Genomic DNA, 20615 nt, shown 5'->3' on the forward strand with positions numbered 1-20615 from the left:
TGCAAATTTTAAGGTCAACTAGAACGGACTAGTATACGAAAGGTATTTTTATATATTTGGAACATTTTGGCGTGGTCAGAAAATAAAACTCTGTGAGCAATACTTATGTATTTTTTCCTATTTGATATTTCCGATTCCCCTGAATCATTTGAAGTTAAAGTTTAATTCAATATTTTACGCTGGAAGCACACTGAAAACACTTGACTTGAAGCGAGTATGTACACAACTTTACCGTACTTGCCTAGCTTTATAATCAAAAATATCCAGGCCACGAAAAACTTTTTCCTTTCATCAACAGCAAAATAATTTTGTCGACATCAAACTTTGTTAAGAGAGTTGTGGTCGTTTCGATTGAATTGGTTTTATATTGACTTCATTCGTCGGAGTTTTCACCAGAAATCATTTGATTTGCTTCTTTCCTAATAATTGGATAATTCAGAAACCTTGAGTGGATAATGAGATTAATGATAATCGCTGTTTCTTAATTTTTGTTGATTAATAGAATTCCAAATTCCAATTTATCAACATGCAATTGTAACTTAATATTACTTAATAATTTAATGTTCTCCATTGTTCATGGAAGAACCTAGTCTTCTGGAGTTGAATTAATTGAGACATTATTCGGTATTTGTTTCCCTTCTATGCGCCTATAGGTAACGAGTTTGAACCATATAAATAAAGCTAACTTTACAGGAGAGTGGTGATTTACAATGTATGGTGCAGTCAGTCCACCAGTGCAGCAAATTGTCATGGATATAAGCTTTGGTAAACTGTCACTGTGGACCATGGCATATGACAAGCCGGTGAAAGTTATAGAAATTCCCAAACATTCCACCATTATCGTTACGGTCGTCAAGATCGTCATGTTCGTCCGAGTTATTGCCACAGCGCACCTTAGCATTCAAATCACCCATCACAACCACAATGCCACCTTTAGGAAGCCTCTCCAGAATTGCGTGTAATTTTTAGCAGAAAGCATCCATCTCCACTATACCGAAAGTCTCCTTTGGTGCACAGCATTATACAGTTGTAATGCTCCTTAATTTAGACCGAAATCTTGCAGTTCCAAGGCTGTCAGAAATCGGCTCCTATGTCAAGAGAGCCCGGTTTGTGGTAGTCGTCCGAATCAGTCCGACACCAGATTCGCGTCTGCTACAACTCGGTTTTCAAAAGTAGCCCCTTTTTCACTATAGGGGAACTCGAAAAAGCGGTTCTCATTATGAAAAAAAGGAGCCAGGTCCTTATGGCATCCCGTCAGAGCTTTTCAAACTGGTGTTCTGCCAACGACAAGACTTGTTGCTTGGGGCGTTCAACGCTTGCTTTAAGGAGGGCATTTTTTCTTGTCGCTGAAAGATGGCCAGGCTCGAGCTGATCAGCAAGGAAAAAAGAGACCCGGAGCCCCCGTCTGCATACATGCTTGACACGCCCGGGAAAGTGCTTGAGGAGTAGACTCGCTGAAGCGATCCGCACTGCCAGGGACTTATCCTCAAGGCAGTTCGGGTCCAGAAGATGCAGTTATGGATGTCGTGGATGCAGTTATGGATGTCGTGGATGCAGTTCATCGAGCCGACACACATTGCTGCCGATCTCGACGAATAGTGCTCCTCATAACGCTTATTGTCAGAAATGCCTTCAATTCCGTAAGATGGACAGAAGCTAGGCACATTAGAAAACCATTCCACGTGCCAAGCTATCTCTTGCGGATATTGAGGGATTATCTGAAAGACCGCTCCCTGCTCTGTGGAACAGTAGAGGATCAGGAGGGGGGGGGGGGGAATATCACAAGGATCCATCCTAGGGCCTCGAAAGATACTCTGCTGGGACTAGATATGCCCGAAGAGTCGCGCATGATCGGTTATACAGACGACCTAGCAGCATTTGTTGCCGGGCGTACAGTTTGTGGTGCAAAGCAAACTTAGCATATTGATGCAACGGGTAAACGGATAGACGGCATTTCATGGTTTCAGCCTTCCGCTGAAAATAAAAATGAAGTAGTAATCTTGATCAGAAAGGGAATCGCAACTCTGCGTCCCATGTCGTTCGGCGAACCAGCGTTTAAATACCTTGGTTTATTGTCCGACTCGAGCAAATCAAAGCAGCAGCGGCTGGAGTCGGCTAATGGCGTATGTTGGGGCCCTATATCTATTAAGAGGCGTCTTCTTAAGGGAGCACCGCAATCCATTCTGTTCTATGGCGCCGAGATATAGACGGATGCCCCTGACAAGGAGGTGCATCGTAAGCTACTTGCTCAAGTGCAGAAATGGGGAGCTTGGCGAGTGGCTAACCCGAACGCAGGGTAAGATTGATTACTTCCTTACCCAAATTCTAAGTGGGGATGGAGGTTTTCAGTCTTACCTGGGCATGACTGGGAAGGCGGGACCTCCTGGTTGTGTGTTGTGTAATGGAGTGGCGGACAACCTTGGACACACCATTTTCTCTTGCGGAAGGTGAGACGGCTTTCGTCAGCCGCTTTATGCAGATACCGGGGAGCTCTCTCCAGACAATATTTTCAGAGAGATTCTGAAGAGCGCTGGCAGCTGGAGTCATGTTGCGCATTATGTTCGGAATTTTCCCATTGCGGAAAGTATTGAACTCGACTGGCGGAGGGACCGGATGGCAAGGGATTCCCTGACTTAAAGGCTCTCAAAGCAGAGAGAGCGGATGGCTAGCTCGAATTAATGTGTCAAACGATTCCAGGCAAGTTCTCTGATGACAGGGAGGTGTTTAGTTGGTAGCCCGAGAACGTACTTTTGTGGGAGTCTAACACTCTGGGCATAAACGCATTACTACCCTACTCCCAAAAAATAAAAATTAAATGGCGGCAAAAGATGAAATAAACTTAAGAAAATAAAAAACGGCAAAAAGAGAGTACGGTCTAGAATTTCTGTTGTTGGAGAACTGAGAGTATTTCTAGGCTTTTCCTCAAGAAACTATTCTTCTGATTATATCTACACATTGCATTAGTGAAGTTCGCTAATCGGAAACGTAAGCTTCTAAATATTAAAAGGGCACAAATAAAACATTTTCCTTCTTCCATAGTACTTTGCTTCGTTTGATTCTATTTTATTAGAAGCTTATGGAACCACACAGACGTATGCCGTCAGTGCAGCATTACTGCCAAACAATGTTAGCTTAGTCCTGTATCAGGGCGTTATCCTCTAGTACGACGTAACGTGTTTTCACGAAATTCACTTATACATTTGAAAATCGCTTGGCTTTGTAGTCACTGACTCCACTCCATGTTTTTTTCTCGCTAAGCGTAAAAGGAAGAGAAAGATATAAATCAGATTATGTCATCAAACGTTCCAAAAGCGACATCAAGACCAAAACTTTCTCCCAATTCATTCTCTAAAAATATCTCTGAATTCAAAACACGGTCAGGATATTTCCGTCGTACAACTTGTAGCCTTATGTGTACATTTGACTGCAAGAACACTTTTGGGTCCTGTCGGCCTCAGATATTCTGTGTAACTAACGTACACTGAAACTGTAAAAAACAAATCCAATAAAACATTCTCAACTTGCTCTGCTGGGCTTCGTTGCTTCTTTAATATGTTAATAGAGTTACTTTGTCGAGTCCTGGCCCTCGCGATGACTGCCGGCTCTCCTCATAAATTTGAATTGTAAAAAATAAACTCGAAGTGTCCGCCATTGTCCGATAGCCTGAATGAAATCCTATAAAGAAGTTATCATAGTGAAATGAATTTTCATTAATGGAAATGCGAAATTCAAAAGAATAATGACAGGGCAGAGGTTTGCTGCTAGGGAGATGGGAATCGGACGGGAAGATGTTGTCGTAAATAATAACATTCTATACTGCCTTAGAGAGACAATGAATATGCAACCCAGAACCCAGGCATGTTCAGAAATCTTTGCTCCGTAATCAGATGGTGACATCTCCCCCTTATATATGTCAGCAATCTGGGATATGTTCTAGCTACCTCTTAGATAGATAGGTCCGTATTTATACGATCGCTGCAAATGGCTTGGTGTCTAGATGAACAATAGTAGTCACTTTCGTTCTTTATTACGCTAGTAAAGTTAGGTTCTTTGGTAAAAGTTGCAGTATTGCGTATCCATGGAACCGGGGTACTCATTAGCAAAAAGTGTGGCAAAGGAGCCTAAAGTATTAACATCTTCTCAGTTCCAATTGCCGTGCATACGTATTACCACACGTTTGGTAAAAGAGGCAACCTTTAATCACTGGCAACCGGACGTGAAGTCACGCCACGTTGACAATTGCAAAATTAAACCTGGACCAACTCGTATTCGGACGACTCACTGCAGTTCAAAGCCAATTGGATTAAATTCTTCAACCATTAGAAGAATCACTTTAGACCAGGAGTATTTGGTAGCCAAAGGCAAACGAAGCTTTTTTATATGGTCAATATAATTTTTTGATAGGGAGCATAATTGCGGTCTGACCAAATAAAACTATGCGGACGCCACGATTGCTTATCCCGGGAATCAATCGCAGCAGTAGCAAAGCGAAGCTAACCAGAATAGAGTTGGGGTACCCTGCGGTAGTTCCCTACTACACTTTCCACGATATCCAAACCACATTAAGGTGAAAGCTACGGATTTTATAATAGTTCTCCGAGTGGGAACGAGTTACAGACGTTGAACCCACTCGCGACTTTGAGGAGTCTGAGGCACGCATTTCGGGCCCCCACCAAATACATGCTCCCTCACAGAGAACTATGTGAAAGCCATTTTCTCTACTTCACTGGATAGCCTGCACTCAGTGCCTAAGTCAGCCAGAAAGAAGAGTACAGTTACTTCCATAATGACATGGTCATGGAAACTTGACTACGACCAATATGCCGATGGTATTGTTGTCTAAATTTACCAGAAAACGAGAGTGGAAGGTTCGGCAGAAGGAAACTTCAGCTGGGATGGAAAGGGACTGCAGGCTAAAACTTGCCTATATGACTTCCCTTCCGCCTCTACGAAGAAAAATGGAAGAACGGGAGCTAGTGATGCGAATGTAACTGGTATTATTCTGGTCTGTGGAAACGGATCTATGTAGCCCGGACACCGTGAACCTGGGAAGACTTTCGGCCGACGACAGCTCACGGTGCTGGATGAGCATTCCTGAAACATTAAGTGCGGCAATATCGCAAGAAGTAGGACGTAAGCAAACGAAACTTTCGACGGAAAGAGGGGACAAGCCATGGTAATAATCTCGGTGAGAACTACAATGGATGCAGCTAGTGGCATTTTTCACATTAGACTACACTTATATCAACAAAGATAAAGGTTAGTCAAATTAATCCATAGCCTGTTCTTATCTACTGGCAGAAAGGCTAGCAAAGTTATAAGACTGGCCTTTAAGAATTTCCGTTGTAAAGGTTGGATATTTTAGACTTAAACTAAGTATAATGGTGGAGGAATGGAAGCACTAATCTCCTTCCTGTGGCAATGTGTTCTTGTATTCTGGCAAGTCTTCTGAAAGTAAACGTAAATTCGATGTCGTAATAATGCTAAACACATCTGCTAGTCACAACCTTATCCCTTGGGAACCGGTATCAGACAGAATAATAACTGCGAGATTTCGGTCCAGAATAAGGAACATTCGAGTCTGAGGGAGACATCCTAAAGGTGATTTGAACGCCAAGGTGGGTGTTTGAGAGTCTCCTAATAGAGCGCAGATCGCACCCAAGTCCAGCCCAGTATTCAACTTGGCGCGCTTACCTCTTGGGAGCGATGGAGTCCTGGCCCTTGTAGATATTTATTGCTCCGGCGAATACTGTCGAAGGGAACTCCGAAAAAGAAGCGCTGCGCAAAAGAACTCCAATGAACAACTCCGCAACAGTACTCCGAACGAAGACTACTCCACTAAGAAGACTCCTCCGTTAATAATACTCCAATCCGATAAAAAGACTCCATCCATTTCCGCCTCGCTGCAGTTTAAATACGCCAAGTCCGGAACTTATCTTTGTTTGTAAGGTCCGACCAAACAAAAAACAGTATACACAACAGTCAACCGATGGGCGATGTCGTCAGAATATACCCATATACTATGGTGCTGGTGACGACATCGCTCAGTAGCAATCCGGAACACGGAATCGCTTGCATGTTGCACATTAGCACATGGGCAAGGTTGCGGTTGTTTGCTGTGAAACTTGATTAGTCAGCAACGCACGCTGACCTTGCAGCAATCACTGCCGGTGATTGCTGACGCTGTTGATGCGGACTTAGGCGATCGATGGCTTGTGGGAAATCGCTCAAACAGTGAGCTCTGGGAACATCTCGATGGAGTATGTTATGGGGAAATTTGGACCATAATGAAAACAATGAAAGGTTTGTGGCATTTCGCAACTTTCGCTGGTCGACTACGTATCCAGCCATAAGGTCACCTGAGTTTACCGGCAAAGTACATTTAATCACATCGACCATATCGCAGTCAGAATAAATATATAATGTGCCCTGGCATCTATCTCGATCGAGATCATCACTTGATGGTCATTAGCCTTCGCTTGGGTAATGTCTTCACATTTTTTCGAAGGGTTGGATGCCTCGATCATCGGCCCGTTTTCGGGACCCACATATAGTTCGTGCGTGAGGAAACTATCTCTTCGACTTGCAGACGCCTTGAATAACTCGTCAGGGAATATAGATGTGCATTGGGCTTCCATCAAGAGCATCCTTTGATACATGTTTTTGGCAATGTTCCGAAGCGCCGCCGTAAGATCTGACTGACGTCTGCAGTACCATGTTTTTCCTTGTCAGTGTATGAAAGAAAGGGACGATAGCCCAAAAACCAAAGGGAGACACCCGTCTTGAGTATGACAGTTTACAAGGGTATTTCTGTGCTGCTTATCATCGCAAAGATAATAACCAAAATTATTCCGGAACATATTAAAACACATTCCGGAAGCTTTTGCTGTGTACACAGTGCCAAAAATGCTGTATTGCCTTAGTACACGAGAGTGATACCTCGTGGGAAGGACTTTCAGGATATTGTTCCAGATACCTCCATCTCAATAATAATCTTCGCAGGACTACAGATGCATTCAAAGCTATGACACCATTAAGTTATAGTACAGGCTCAGTTGAGATGCACCTCTGGTTAGCGCCCCCGCCCCCCCCTACACACAAACTTGCATAAGAATTTGTGACAGCCTATGCGTGACCTGCTTGCGCGCACAGACAATCACGGGAATTATTTAAGGCGACTGCACTTTTTAGCGGAAAAAAGCGGCTTGTAGTTGGATCCCAAACTGCAATGACAACAACAAACACCACGACACAAAGGGCAATAGCCGAACCTTCTAGAAGGAACAACAAAACGCCACTCTCTCTCGCTTCTGGCTGCTAAAATGGAAGATTCCATTATGAATCCTTGCAAAAAGCACGAAGTTATGACCACCTATTGAAGAAGTCGACGTTTTGTATGCTAACGAAACCCCTCAAAGGCAGCCCAAGAGGAGGTTAGATATTGTCTTCTATTTGTAGTTAAGACTAAAATTGGTAGACCAGTAGCTTACTCCAAACCACAAATCTATTTTATTGTGTATATACATATTTTCGAAGCAGCTTACTCCCTTCATCAGTACAGAGCTACTGAAAACAATTGCGATTATATGGTTCTATTTATACTAAAAAGACTAATTACCTAAATTACTTTTTATCAAAAAAACCATTAAATTATTAACCTAATTACCTGTTAATTACCGCGGCCAGTCTTATTAATTTTGAGGGGCAAATACCGGAATCTGTGTTTAATAACCGCGTCGCGTCTTCCCTTAAATTTCTAAACTTTCCCAAGGGCCCCAAGCCCAAGAGGAGCTGAGGAAATAACACATCGCTGATTGTACAAAATTAAGTGCTCTCAGCCCATCAGAGGGGGAACAAACAATCGAAAAAAAGGAGAAGGGACGCAGGAAGGAGAATTCCGCAGGTGATAACCAAACGGACTAACCAGCGTCGAAAAAAGAGAAAATTCAACAGCAGCAGGAGGCTATTCGAACTAGTGATATACTTGTCGAACTTGGGTCAAAAATCGATAAGAAGAGTACGTTCTGTGAGATAGTCCAGAGCTCAAAGGCAGTGATTTCCCGCCTAGAACCCATGTACACCGTTGAAATAAGTTATCTGGATTGTTTCATTAGCACAGAAAGGTGCAGCAAGCAATAAAAAGCGATTATCCAGATATGGGCAACCTTAAGGTGGGAGTTACGTTCGTCAACTCGCGAGGGCAAAAATTGGTCATTGTCACTCTCCCTGAGAAGACAGCGAGACAACTTCTTCATTGCGGGAAAATAAAGATCGCGTGGATCATTCACAGGATAAGGCAGGTTCAACCAGCTGTATTAAGTGCTCGGTATAGGGACATATACCAGGGGCTTGCAGGGGGCTAAACAGAAGGACGTTACGAGATTTTCAAAGTAGAGTTACAGAAAGCGAAAGGCCAAGCGCCATGATCTACATCCAGCCAGCAAACATGCATCCTTTGCAAGGACCGCGGTCTACAGAAAGAAGATGTGGTTTATGTCGAGATTTCGGACGTTACCAGGTCTTCAAAGTAGAGTTACAGAAAACTGAAAGCCAATCATTATGATCCAATTCCCGCAAGCAAACATGCACAGGAGTGCACCTGCTCTCGACTTGAAGGGGCAAATGGCGCAAGAAAGAAGAGCTGACTTGGCAGATGCGGTTAACTTGCAAGTGCGGCTCATGGTCGAGGAGAGGGCTCCATTTGGGTTCGTTGTACGGAAACGTTTACCGGGTAGAACATCGGGAAAATCGACGTTGGAAAATTTGCCGAAACGTTTCCAAGCTGCGTACTAGTGGACGACTGAAATGGTAAGTTTACCTCAAATTTCGACGAATTGCTCAGCGTACAAAAGGCCAAGATAAAATAACTAATAGAATCGTAGAATATAAGAAAATGAAAAGCATCTCCAGGGCGAAATCAACAGGCAGAATGCATACTGCTCGGAGGAGCCTATCAGGGCACAAGCTGGTTACTAAAAAGCGCGATGCCCATCACTTAGTTCCATGGAGGCCGCGAAGGGAGACGAAATCGTGCAGGCCCTTTCTCCGGTGTACCCCATCCGGGCTGACGCTCTCGATGAGAGGATGTGCACTGAAAAATATCCCCTTTTTCCTCTAAACGAAGTAGAAGAGACAGTCCTGCCTATGAATGACAAAAAACAATCAACACCAGATGTTATTCTAAGCGATGAAACTTGTATGTATGTATAAGCCGGACTGGCTACTCAGCGCATTCAACGCATGTTTGGCAGGGGCACTTTTCCTTCCCGCTGGAAGGAAGCGGGACTTGTGGTAATAAGCAGTAGCAAAATAGCTATAGAGCGAGGTAATCCAAAATAAATACGATTGAAGAGATAATCCACGTGTAACTGACTCGGATACACAGTCGCAACTGTCGGCGTGTGGTGCTTCTTGTGACCCCGGACGTAAAAAATGCCTTCAATTCTTCGAAGTTGCCCCACATGCTTGAGTCACTGGAAAGTCCTTTCCTCACTCCAGGCTACCTATTGCTGATATTTATGGGCTATTTAGAGGAAAGAAGACCTGCAAGGACAACGTAAAATGAAGGTCACGTCGAGTGAGCTCAGGGATCCTTCCTTCCCCGGACCTTTGGAACTCCTTAGAGGCGTTCCGGAGAAAATAATAGATATTATCGGAGTGACATACGATGGCACGAAATGTCAGGTGCTGCGCCGAGGTAAGATCTCCGAGGGTTTTGAGGTCTAAAGGGGAGTCCGCCAGGGTTACATCCTGTCACCGATATTATTTCTTCTTGTTGTCGGTGATGTTCTTCATGCTACCTTGTCCGAAGGACGTGCAGTAATGAAGTGCACGATGACATCTGTCCTCAGTAGCAGCGCTGAATCCGGCTTCGCTGTCTTGTGTAAAATCTGGAAATGCAGTTAACTCAACACCACGATTAACTTGAGACTCTTGTAAACTGATGACGGAAGAAACAGGGAGAAAACTCCCGATAAAACGCTGGAATCGGAGAATTTGGTAAAAAAAACATGCCAAGACGATTGGGGTGTGATCCACTCTATAATCGCATTTACCCAACGTAAAAGGAGAGGAGACTGGAAAGCGCGGTTACGAATGCACCGAATAGAAATAAGGAAACCTAGCGTCGGAGCTAACTCCGCCGCGTAATGTAATATTTTATGGCAGTTCCAGGATCTGGATGATGTGGATGATTCGCGGCTGGCTTTGGGATTAAAATTGCCACAAACTGGCTTGCCTGGGCTGTGTTTTCTGTAGATTTCTACAACAAAAAAAAGACAGGCAGGCAGGCAGTAAAATGATTTTCCTGAGTTTTTGATTTGTACAAAATCTTAGCGTCAAACCAGCAGCTGAATGCTTCTGGTATAAACGGTTTCGTTCTTTTTTATGTAAGGAACTTTCCGTGCATTTTCTCTCATTTGTATTTACCTAAAAATTCAAAATATTCCCTCGAATATGCTCCAATTCGACAAATCCAAGCACTGTAATTAAGCTCGCTGGTAGATTGGACTGAAACTGCGCGGCAGGATAGCAGGGACTAGTGCCAACTTAGAATCAAGGTTTCGACAACCCGTTTGAACGGACTTTCTAATTTTAATCGGTATCTATGAAAAACAAAACAAAACCAAAAAGGAACTCGAAAGAATATATACTGGGGAAAGCATTTTTTTCTGTCACACTTTAACAGATTGAAGTTGAATAATGAACTAAATTCGTAGCAATGAAGAAAGTGATAGACGAGAAAAGTTTCGTGAGTATTATTGAAGACCAGTTCAGGGAAATCCTTGATGAAGTGGCAAACGAGCATGAAATAACTCCAGTATATGACACCAAATAAAAATTCTTCCAGGAGGGACGTCGTAGCTACTTTTGAAGTTGGTTTTATAAAAGTCTGGAAAAATTCCGTTTCGAAATTCTTAGAATTAAAAAAGTATCTATGACAGAGAATATAAGAATTGTCAATGCAATTTTTGGTAGACAAAATTTAGCTGAAAAACAACAATATAGGGCTTTGTCGGTATCGAAAACAAGGTTAATATCTGGGCAAAATGAATTTAATCCCATCTCCTTTCCAAGCAGACAAGCTGGCGTCCATAGTGAACTTTTCAATTAATATAACTCCTTCCCTGTGAACCCCGCAGTTTCCCATTTTCACTCGACGTCGCTATCATACGAAGTCATCCGCTTATCCCGCGGATTTTATATTGGTACGCTGCCAATCCTTACTATGTTTTCTCAAATTAATCCATCCTTTTCAGAGACGAAGCGCCCTACAGAAATTAAATGGGAAGCCTCTGCTTTTATATTTGGTTCAATCACGAGGACAATAGACGTGTTGCACTCCATTGGTTCTAGCCAGAAAATTTCCAAATTTTCATTCTAATCTACAAACGTTTGTTACTTTGTAGCCACACATTGCGGGTGCATGATGACTATTATTGACGGATTCAAATAACGTGAGCAAACGAGCAGTGCATTTAATAAGAACCAGCAGTTCTAGCAAGAATAAAAGTAACTTTCTGGAAATACTGTTATGGATTGTTACGTTTCATTTATTTGCTATGTTGGTCCGTCTCTGTTCTTAATCCTTTATCTAATTCTACACCTAGGTGAATTCAAATATCGATGCCTGTTCTATCCTTCTTTTGACGTTAATGTTGCAGTTACTGCACCTCTGTTGCTCGCTCAATGCCTCCAGGTCAATTTTCGCCTGCCCACGAACGTTCTTGCTACTGGCGTACTCTTGAACCAGAAAGAGTGTCCGATTTTCCAGTCGCCTCGTTACTGTCCGTCCTCCTTCTGGTTGTCAGGCCTTTACATGCCATGTTTGAAAATGGGACCTGCACTTATCAAGAGTGATTGCTCCCAGTCTGGTGTCTGCTGGGACACACCCACTGACTTCGGAGACCACCTTTGACTCGTCTCGTAGTAACCAGGAAGGGAATGATTGTGCACCGTTCGTACACTCGGACGCTGGAAAGGCTTTTAGAGGTCCCTGTGAGAGAGCAAAGGAAAGGGATTATGGCCCCTACAGCCTGGGAGTGACCCCAGCATTTAAGCAGATATCAGAATGGTATATATTTTGAGTGTATCCGCATCATCATCAACGGCGCAACAACCGGTATCCGGTCTAGGCCTGCCTTAATAAGGAACTCCAGACATCCCGGTTTTGCGCCGAGGTCCACCAATTCGATATTCCTAAAAGCTGTCTGGCGTCTTGACTTACGCCATCGCTCCATCTTAGGCAGGGACTGCCACGTCTTTTTTTCTACCATAGATATTGCCCTTATAGACTTTCCGGGATGGATCATCCTCATCCATACGGATTAAGTGACCCGCCCACCGTAACCTATTGAGCCGGATTTTATCCACAACCGGACGGTCATGGTATCGCTCATAGATTTCGTCGTTATGTAGGCTACCGAATCGTCCATCCTCATGTAGGGGGCCAAAAATTCTTCGGAGAATTCTTCTCTCGAACGCGGCCAAGAGTTCGTGTATCCGGATGGCCCAGTACTCTGGGCTCTCGTAGCGGAAGGTTGGAGTTCAAATCTCACCGATGGCAGAGGGATTTGATATCGTGACTGAATGCCGGATGCCAATCGACTCAGCTGTGAATGAGTACCCGAATCGAATCAGAGTTATAATCGCAGGCGAGCGCAATGCTGACCACATTGCCTCCTACAGTGTACCATTATTTTCTTGAATGAATTGCTAACACACTTTAACACCCTGATCCAATTGGCTTGTTGTGCCAACGATTATTATTATATATTTTGAGGCCAACATTTTATATAGCTGGGACTTTGTAATAATTTTTAGATTTTCGGTTGGATTCATTTTGATAACGAAAGTCGTTACACTTTATATACCTATAATTGGGGGACGTGGTTCCCTCATCCGCCAGCTAATAGGAAAAATTAGGTTGGTTCAGAAAAGTACTAATTAAACCCTTTCATTAGAGACCACACATGACAATGCTCTGATAATGTTACACCTCTCTTTTCACATGTATGGGGAGTCGCCTTAAATTCAGCATAAAATCATCCCCCATGTAGTGAAACATGAAGACCACACATTTTCACCAAATTTCATAACAGTCGTTTTGGGGTAATTTAGGTGTAAAAAACAGAGACTGAATCGATTTTAATAAGGTTTTGCTTTACTCAAAACCTTAGAAATGGGCGATAGAGCAAAAAAAGGGGACGCTAGGCGCAATATCAGAGGACGAACGTAAAAGTGAAAAAGTGCCATTTCGCCAAGCTGACCTACGACCTGAATCCGACGGAGACTGACGATTTCCCAAACTCAGGGTTGCACAGAATAATCTACAGGATTTAAATTGCGCCTCCGTTAATATGCCGGTAATTCTCCTAGAGGACCGAATTCGCAAAAGTTCAGGAGCCCCGAATCGGAGGAGGCTGATCTACTCAAGGACTTCAAAGTAAGGATTACAATTTATTCCACAGCATAAGGATGGAAGGATGAATTTTCCTCAAAAATTTTCGATTTTCTATGTCCGTCTCCGAGCTGCAACCGTGGTGAAACTGAATAGGCAAGGGCGAAGAACGCTAATCTCTTCTTCCTTTACATGCCTCATAACTCATAAGCTTTACTGGAAGAACTGCAACATTTGGCATCTATTAACGCAGCGAAAAAAAGCCAAACTGTTAATAAGCTGCAACTCCAATGAAAGGTATACGCTTTAGGGGAGCTCGAAAATCGACGAAAGATTTGAGTTTCCCTTTGATGTTATTATTATTAGGCTGTTACAAATGAAATGGCCGTTTTGGTATTAAAATTTAAAACGACTGTAAAGCTTACAAAAATTTATTTATTTGATCAAAATAGTTGCCAGTCGATTCAAAATACTTCTCCCAATGAGATTCAAGAGCATATATGCCAGTTTCGTAGAAGTCCAACTGTCAGGTGTTGATAAATTCGTCGAAGGCAATTTTGACAGCCTCTTCGTTCCTAAATTGTTATTCCGCCAAAAAATGATCCAAATGCTTAAAAAAGTGGTAATCGGTTGGCGAAAGGTCCGGTGAATATGGTGGATGAGGCAGAATTTCATACTGCAATTCAACTTTTGAACCATTGTTCTGGATACATGAGGTTGCGCATTGTCGTGAAGGAGTAACACATCATCTCTGTTGACCAATCTCGGCCGTTGAATACTAAATTTTTGGTGCACTTCCTCGAGTTGGGCACAGTATTTCTGTGCATTTATCGTTTCTCCAGGTGCCAAAAAAGAATAGTGGGTAACTCCAGCTCTAGACCACCAAACAGTCACCAACAGTTACCTTCTTCGGATGGAGGCTCGGTTTCGGCATATGCTTCGGTGGTTCATCAGCATCTAGCCATTGCGCTGATCGGCGACGACTGTCGTATAATATCCACTTTTCATCACATGCCACTATTCTCTGCAAAAAGGGTTGCTTCTGTTGCGGGAGAGTAAAGAACTGCAAATGTCCATTCGGAGCGCCATGTTTTGCTCCGTAAGGGCTTGCGGTACCCATTTGTCGAGCTTTTTCACTTTTCACCTTGTTGCAAGTGCCGGGAAACTGACGGGTTCGCCTAGCACACGCAGCTCGTCGTTATCAATCGATGGTCATGGATGTCCATGTGGCTCACTTTGAAGATTTACGCCGCCTGACTGGAATTTTTCGAACCACCGCCGTGTGGTGTGTTCGCTTACCGTATCAGCTCCAAATGCGCTATTAATGTTCCTGGTCCCCTCCGATGTTTAATGACCGAGTTTGAATTTATACAGAAAAAGTATACGTTCTTGGCTCTTTTCCATGCTTTTTTCATTTTCATTCACTGTTATCACAACGATGGTCAAAACCGAAATGACTCCTTGATTAAATGTAAGAGTATTTATACTTCACTTTGATACTTCCTATCGTACGGAAGGTCGCGGTTCAAATCTCACCGGTGGCAGTGGAATTTGTATCGTGATTTGACTCAGATACTCATTCACAGCTCAGTTTGACTGGTATCCGACGTCAAATCACGATAAAAATCCCACTGTCATCACTGAGGTTTGAACCGCGGCCGTCCATACGGCAGCACTGTGCTCCAACCAAGCAATATAGTCTGAAAGAATTTCGTGTCCATAGCTTAAACGTATCCACATAACATTGAGAAATTATTACTTGATATTACATTATCGTCTCTGTGTTTATAATGGAAAGACGCTACAAAGTAAACAATAAAAAAATATAATAATGATCGAATTAAATCTCAAAAGCCAAGTCGTCATCTTTCATGATTCACTGAAATGTGCTTCAACTTCTCAATGGACTTGCTGAGGGGCTCGTTGTTTTCCTCCGCTGTTCTGGGCCAAGCGCGTTTGAAATCATCTTGGGAGAGTGAGAATAGAGAGGACAAAATTTCCAATTCCACCTTCTGATCACATCGCCTACGGTAAACTGGCTTGTGCCTGGACCAAATTCTTTGTTTGAAATAGAATCAGGCCATTGTACTCCGATGGTATGTCGCAGACAGGGGTTCATAAAGACTTTCATTTTTTGAGTAACCGTGGGGGTCACTTTAACATAGAAACCCAGAAAGAACACTAGTACAGAACAGTCTTAATTTTGGAGTTGAGATAACTGCATTTTCAGATTTCAGGAAAGGCAACGAATGAGTCGAGCGACATCGTGTTCTTGGTTTTGTTGATTTTTATCTTCAGTCCAACTCCTCTCTAGAGTCATTTGGCTAAAGTGCATGACTGCATGAGCAAACAGATGTTATCAGCGTAGCCGAGGTGTTTGAGAAAAGTGACAAGGCAGTATGGAAAACGTCGCCGGAAACAAGAAACAAGTCGGGAAACCGGAAGCTAGACGCTTCAGGTATGAAAGATTTTGTGTATTTCTTTTATGAAGGTATTTGTCCCATTAGCATGTAGCACGTAAAATATGCATATACAGGGTGCGGCAGCATAACTTTTTTTTTTCAAAACTCAATAAAAACTATTGTATCCATTGGAAAATATTTATTTATTTTTTATAATGTACGTACATGTCTAAAGTTTTTATTTACATTATTTTGAAGATCAAATCTGTTAGGTGACGTCCCCCATTCTCCATATATTGCGTAAACCGATTTCTGGCGTTTGTCATGACTCTTGTTAGCATAGCAGGTGTTATGTTGGCAATTTTTTCTTGGATGTTGGTCTTCAAATCTTGTAGGGTTCTTGCAAAGGCTTTTGATGCAATTCTCGAGGGTTGGTGTCAGCCCAGTAGTGCCTGTTTTGTTTGTTAACCGACCCACACAACTGAAAATGGGCTTCATCGCTAAAAAAAAAATAGCACCTCGGGAACGACATCAAGAAGAAGCTCACACGCGTTCATCCGAGAATTGAAGTCACGTTCTGAAAGTTCCTGCACTATCGCCAAGGGCAGATGCGTGTTTGCGCGAAGAACGCCGTGGCGATCGCAACATTGACGCTCTCACTGCTTCAATGTTCTCAGGTGATCTAACGGGCCGAGGGACTCCAGTTCTTCGTTTTGTCGCACTTGCAGTTTGTCTGAATGTAGTGACCCATGTAACAATTGATTTGCGGTCTAGGACGGGAGCCAACGGGGCTAAATTAAAGCGATTCCGAAATGCACCACGCTGTGTTGCAATAACCGAACATCCGCTTGAAAAGTAAACCTCAACGGCAAAGGCACGCTCCTCACTATTCCAACGCATGATGGCGACTGAACCATGTCGGGACAAAATTTTACAGTATCCCCTCTTGAACGAGACCACTAGCGCTCCGCTATGACATCAACTAACTGAGTGGCGCGCATTTTAAAAAAGGAAGTTATGCTGCCGCACCCTGTATTACGTGAAAATAGCCACTTTCAAGTGATATTGACATTCATAGCCTTGAATTTGCAGAGGAGCGATAGTTTTGACCTATATATATATATAACTTTGGCAGGATCATGCTCTATACTGTAGTCTATATTGTTGCCAAATTTTGTGATTCTAGGGTAAACTTAAGGGCGGTTCAATGTCTATTTAATCAATGTCAATTACTAAAAATTATAGTAATGTACTATTATTAACTTTATTTGAATAGGTATCGGTATGGAGGGTATTTCGGAGCCTAGGCACCATACAGTGGCAGCCCCCTGATTTTTGTTCAGATTTTTCGGTTGGGTAGTTTCTGAGAGTGGGTTCGTTAAAAAATGACCACTTTCAACCCGCGCTCCCCACCTTTTCAACAAAAGTCAAAACTAAGACCGGCTTCGAAAAGTACTAACCGAGGCCTTTAATTTGATACCCCAGATGACTATATTTGATGAAAAAAAAATTTACACCCCCCTTTTGCATGTATGGGGACCCCCCTTAAATTCGTCGTAAAAGGATGTAACTCACTATATGCGTGAGCGTTCAAAGTTCCCACCTTTCTACCAAATTTAGTGTCAATCGGTATAACCGTCTCCGAGAAAAATGCGTGTGACGGACAGACAGACAGACAGACGGACGGACAGACGGACAGACAGTAAACCGATTTTAATAAGGTTTTGCGTTTACACAAAACCTTAAAAAGATCCAACCCTGGCGGACTCCGCTTTGAGACTCAAATTCCTCTGAGATTTTGCCTCGACCTTTTGCGTCATCTTATATCACTTTGATACATAGTAGCTACTAGTTTATTCGGAATTTTCTTTCTGCGTAGAACACCTCATATCAACGTCTTTATCACGCTGTTCAAAGTCCTCTCGAACTCGATGGAACAGCAGGTAACGCAAAGATCTCAACTAATCTAAAGAAAACACACCTTCCAAAACAATCTGTAAGGTATGTAAGAACGGAAAAAAGGCCTGCTCTCCATCAATTAAGCTTTCGAGATGTTTCTTGATACATTCCAAGTTTGCTTTGGACGTTACTTTTGCAGCAGCAGAAGGAGCAATTGATGACGATTTATCTTTGGTTTGGAGAAGCAGTCAGTATCCGCTTGGTATTTATTTCACACACAAGAGGAACTTCAACGGATGTGGTACACTGAAGAACCGTGGTGAAGTACCCTTTCCACCTCTTCATTATAAGTTCGTCATTGTTGATGACCGTTAATGTCTCTTGGAGAACACTTGAAAGTTGCTTCGTAATGCGTAAGTCTTTGTGAGTAAGTTCCACCCTTGGCAGTCACCAATTTTCGCCAATTTTCTACTCTGCTCCGGTTGGGGTGTTCACAGTTTCCTGTGAAATTCAGAGTACATGTGGCGTACTACGTACTACTGTGGGAATGCATAGAGTTCTCGTGGTACTTCCTCTAGGATACAGTATCTATACACACCTAGCCAGACTGTATTACGCGCTACAACGTATTTAATGTGGAGGTCTAGTGGGAGAAAGTGTAGAAATACATAAAGAGCATCTGCCGGGCAGGACTGCAGAGCTCCGGTAGTACCAGAAACGCGGTTTTAGAATTTTATTAAGCTTCGTTCTATTCTACTTTTTGATGAGCGCATACCACCACTTAGAGAACCATCCTTGGCGGTATTGTAGTGACTAAATCAGCCGTGCCAATTACTTCTTAAGGAGCGGTTTCTGAGGATTGGCTTTAAGGGAGGCGTGCTGGGAAAAAAGCGTTCTCTCCATCAACGTCCATAAGTGGGTGCCCAGGACGCATTCTAGCGTCTTCAACACGAAAAATTTGAGGCTGATTGGTCGAAAGTCCATCAACGGGCCCATGGCCGCGACTGTTTACTTTGCCAATGAGATACAGCTCTGGAAAATCCCGACAAACGACACCATAACCCTTTCTTGCTGCTTTTCAATCATGATTGGCATTATTCCATCTGCATCCGGAGATATATAGGTAAAGTAGCTGTTTATAGCCCATCCGATTTTATTCCCGAAAATTACAGATTTAGTGGCCTCACACGACTAGGGCTGCATACCGCCCAAGCAAGGCTCTCACTTGCAGTATTCCACGCTGGCAGGGAGGCGCGTCTCAACCAAAACCTCTAGGGTTTGCTATTCAGGAACTTTCCGACTTTTTAAGAAAGGTTGGCCTCCTATGTTTCTTGACAGAATCTTACTTAGCCTCGAAGATTTGCCGATGCGTACAATGTTCTGAGAATAGTTCAACCATGACCGCCTATTGGCAGCCTTGATGGCTGACCTGTACTTTTTCAGGCAGTCTTTGTATAGCTGCTAATATTTGTGCCTGTAATAGTAGACCTTGAGGAACTCCCTGGTCAGTTTCTTGAGGCTGAACAGATCTCCATTGCACCACCTTAGCAATGTCTTCATGGTGTATTTAACAGGGCCTTTGACTCCAGTTCATGTGTCGCGGTAATCTAATTAATTTGCGCACTAGAGAGCTTGCTTTTGATAATTTAAATAAACTTCCTCCTGTCCATTCTCCTGGAGGCGGGATCTCTGGTGAGACAATCTCTAGTTCTCCACCCAACGATTCTTATTGTCAGATTTGACGGTAATATCACGGACCTCCTCCAAACTGTCACAGTTCTTCGAGCTGAGAAAATGGAAGGTTGATGTACACGTCGATAAAGTGACTTACTTCTTTTGTTGATTTCGGAGCTGACCCAAGGTGTTTGTTTTGCTTTCGCAGCGCAGCCTATAAACAGGTTGTAGTTCTTCTGGCTGATCGCTAATCGGTCATGGGCCATATAGATCTAAGAAATATACACGTTCCCCGTTCTCGCCTGCTTAGGAGGTAGACTAGCACATTAGTGAAGACGCACTTCGAGTGCTGCAGATTTATCTGTGCTACCTTCAGCATGATTTGCTATCGTAGGGGGCTCGTCAGTCCCCTTCGGACCATCTCCTCCACCAACTCGTCGGCGACATCGCCTGGAGCCAAGTTGCCGTCCGGTTTCGCGGAGCGGAACACTTTTGTGTTCTATACTACGAACCACGCTTTGTGATCGGCCTTTTCCAGTGCCTCTAGGAACTCATCGTTTACATGGAGTTGGAAAGTGTGGTTCTCCTTGATAACCACTCAATCGTCCATGGGAATCCTGTGGCTTTAAAGGCGCAGCCATTGGACAAGCTTGTGCTTATCTATGAGGGTCTTCGACAATCAGATGGGAGCGACGGGTCCTCTATGGATCTTGTTGGATGGGATGGGTTGCAACTTTTCACCGTCCCACTCCTTACTGATTTCAGCGACGAGAATGATTGGTCCTACCGTGCTATAACGGAACCCGTGGATAACTTCAGAGAAATCGGAGAAAGGAATGAATCCCCTTGTTCGCCTTTGACTGAGTAGATTTTTGGATGACTATCTCCGGCAGCCTGGACTCAACACTAGGCCACACCTATGCTGCTAGTTTATCATCCGCCAGCATAAGTAACTACTGGCCACATCACAGAGAGATTTTGCAGTTTATGACTCGCCGGCTATTGCTGCTTAACTATTTTCAGAGGTTACGTGGCGTCCAGGCTCTTGTACGCTCTACTCCACTTCCGTTGTTCAGAAATCGACAGTGCTACACGTACGACGTCTGTACTGATGAACGGAATGATTTGTCGCACTAATGAAGGGAACAAGTGAATAACAATAAACTAGCAAAAAGGCAAAAACCGTCTAATTATTTCAAATAACTTAATCCCTAGAAACACTTCAAGATTACACTTAGAGA

At 43.3% G+C, this 20615-nt stretch overlaps 1 long non-coding RNA gene across 1 annotated transcript in view; it reads right to left on the reverse strand.

The window, feature by feature from the left end:
* Positions 1 to 3477: 3477 nt before the first annotated feature.
* LOC119657976 overlaps positions 3478 to 20615 on the reverse strand; it is a 237138-nt gene continuing 220000 nt past the window's right edge. The window contains exon 3 of the long non-coding RNA XR_005250190.1: positions 3478 to 3675. This is a non-coding gene — a long non-coding RNA (uncharacterized LOC119657976). The remainder of the gene's footprint in view (positions 3676 to 20615) is intronic.

Source organism: Hermetia illucens, chromosome 5 (genome assembly GCF_905115235.1).
Source record: "Hermetia illucens chromosome 5, iHerIll2.2.curated.20191125, whole genome shotgun sequence".
Classification (NCBI taxonomy): Eukaryota; Metazoa; Arthropoda; class Insecta; order Diptera; family Stratiomyidae; genus Hermetia; species Hermetia illucens.